Below are 2,998 nucleotides of genomic sequence, written 5' to 3' on the forward strand. Positions count from 1 at the left end.
CAGGTGGTCGAAATTTCCGGAGTCCTCCACTACGGCGTGCCTCATAATCAGAAAGTGGTTTCGGCACGTAAAACCCCATAAATAATTAACGTTCAAAGGTATTACCGGCATTGCGATCGTTTTATTGTAATAAAATAGGGGGCGTGAATACATTGAGAGCTGTAGTCAGTCTTGGCCGTCGCACTGATGGAAATCGCGCCTACGCATAGGAAGCACGTGCTACTTCTTTTAACGCGACTTAAGTGCTTTGAACGATCCTAGTATGTCAATGCGTCAACAGCGAAAATCGGTCGGCGACGTGCGCGGCAGCAACGATCGAATTTGCAAACCGCGATGTGGCCGACAGAATAGAAAAGCGAAAAAATAAATAAATAGAAGCACACGTTGTAAAGAAACATTAGAAAGCAACAAACATAAAAAGTAATTGATACGCGTAGAATGGCATGAAGGTTGTATAGCATGGGCTCTGTTGTAGTGTCGACTGTCCGTCGTTTGCTGGTGGCTCTTGACAGGCAGTCGGCCGAGCTGTCGGGCTCCTTCGGCGTGCTGGAGAAAGGCGGCGACGTCGAAAAAAAAAATACTGTACAACGTTCGCGTGTTGTAGTTCAGTGCAGCGCAAGAACCGTTCTTTCAATATATTACCAACCAGACACGAGGGAACGCATCAGCGTCCACATCGGCAAGGCGGTCGTGCAGATAGCGAAGGCCTGCTGCGAACTCTATACTGCCTCGAACATGGCATTCAGCAGGATGGTCAAATAGCCAGCGACAAGCTTTCCGGCTGTATCGCATATTCTTTCAACACTTTTTTTTTCGCCAGAACCGGCGCCTGTCGTTGTGTTACAGTGTAGTTGTGTCAGGCGCGCCGTGTTCGTCGATATCGAGCCCAACGTTGTCGACGAGGTGCGCACCGCCAGCTCTGTACCACCCGGGGCAGCTAATCACTGGCAAGGAGGATGTTGCCAACAGCTACGCGCATGGCCGTCGCGCCACTGGCAAGAATACCGATACGTCGACGTCGTGCTTGACGGCATCCGGAAGCTGGCTGACCAGTGCTCTCGTGGATTCCTCGTATTCAACAGTTGTGGCGGCGGCACTGGCTCCGAATTCACCTTTCACCTCGCTTCTTATTGAGCTCCTTTCGGTCGACTACGGGCAAAAGTGCATGCTCCGGTTCTCGGTATACCCAGCGCCCCAGGATTCAGCTGCTCTGCTCCTGCGGGCCACGAGTCCTAACGACATTGTGTGTGTGTGTGTGTGCGTGCGTGCGTGCGTGTGTGTGTGTGTGTGTGTGTGTGTGTGTGTGTGTTTGTGTGATGTTAAGTGTTTATCACTGTATATATTACAATCATCACTCAGGAACTGGAGTAACATGTCAGGCTATAACAGCCAGGCTAACATCTCCAGCATATCATGAAAGCTTGTTTCTCTCTCTCAGCTGCTGTTGTGGAACTGCATAACTCCATTTTGACAACCAACACGACCTCGGAGCACACCATGGACTGCACATTCATGGTTGACAACGTAGAATTCCTGTATATTGCTCCCAAAGTGCCTGTGGCAGATAGCTCAATTCTAATTTATGAGTCAGTATACTTAAAGCGGCGGACACTATGTGCAAAAAAAAAGAAATTGAAATGCGAAAGTGTCTACTTAACAAGAATCGACTAAATAACGTTCTAGCTAATTATCTTTTGACCCATATTGCAATTTACAAATTCTAGCAGTAGACTTCGCAAGGCGGATCCACTCGGAACGAATTCTCAGGACAATTGCAGTTTCGAGATATAAATTCCCGAACTTTGCTGAGTGATGCATTGGCGTTCCAGTTACTTGAGTGGTTCAGTGCACGAAACGACGTTTTGCTAACAAATTAACTGGAACGCCAATGCATTTCTTCGCAAAGTTCGGGAATTTATATCTCGGAACTGGTGTCATCTTGAAAATTCGTTCGAAGTGGATCCGCCTTGCGAACTCCACGGCTATAATTTGTAGATTGGTATATTGGCTATAATGTAAATAATTAAAACTTAATTAGTCGATTTAGCATCTCAATTTTTTGTGGTGATCATTTTTAAGTTTTTCAGATTTTTTCTGGAACGACTATGAAGTGTCTTCTTGGTAGAAGACTTCTATCTGTGTTCTCTGATTTCTGGCGAAATCTTTGGAATTTTCTGGTGCCTCGGCTCCCGGTCTCGTGGCCATGGACGCGGAGCCTTCCAGGGGCCCTCCTGACCAGAGGTTATCAAGGCCGTCCTTCACGAGGGAGAGAGGAAGCGCGCTCAGTGACACTGAGGACACAGAGCTCTACTCCGTGTCGGATGAAGACTCGCCGGATGACAGCTTCATCACTATCCGCAGTGATGAAAGAGGGCCAAAAGGAGGACTGTCAACGCGAATAGGTCAACGCAAGCGAGCACGGCGACTCTGAAGTCAAGGCCTGAACGTTGGCCTCACGCCATCGTGTTCCTACCCGAGGAACCCTCAAGCAACCTCCGACTGCTAAACAGGCAAGAACTATCTGTTTTCTTGGAAGGGGTCGTGCCGAATGAAATTAAGGACATTCGGATAAATACATGAAAAAATGTCCTGGCAATCGATGTTTCCAACGGGAGTGCGCTCGAAAAACTGAAACAAATCTCGGAGCTTGGGCGCATCAAAGTGCGTTCCTATATCCCTATAGATGATGCATCCACAGCAGGCGTAATTTATGACATTGATGTCGCCATTCCCAACGCGGACTTGCCTATCCTCGTCAAACCAGCAAGTGAGGGTGTTGTCATCACGCGTGTGAGCCGCCTTGTAACTTCGCTCTGCGTCAAACTGATTTTCAAAGGAGATTGCCTACCATCTCACGTCAAAGTCGGTCACTTCCGACACCCTGTTCGGCCCTTCATACAAAAGCCTCTTCAATGCCATCAGTGCTTTAGGCTTGGACATGTCAAGGGGGTCTGTCCAAACACGTTATTGTGTCCCCGGTATGCTGAACCTCACGCGG

At 48.3% G+C, this 2,998-nt stretch overlaps 1 pseudogene; it reads left to right on the forward strand.

The window, feature by feature from the left end:
• The first annotated feature begins 459 nt into the window (after positions 1 to 459).
• Positions 460 to 2,431, forward strand: LOC139054228 (tubulin alpha-1 chain-like; annotated as a pseudogene).
• The last annotated feature ends 567 nt before the right edge of the window (positions 2,432 to 2,998 follow it).

The sequence above is a fragment of the Dermacentor albipictus genome, chromosome 1, assembly GCF_038994185.2.
Source record: "Dermacentor albipictus isolate Rhodes 1998 colony chromosome 1, USDA_Dalb.pri_finalv2, whole genome shotgun sequence".
Classification (NCBI taxonomy): Eukaryota; Metazoa; Arthropoda; class Arachnida; order Ixodida; family Ixodidae; genus Dermacentor; species Dermacentor albipictus.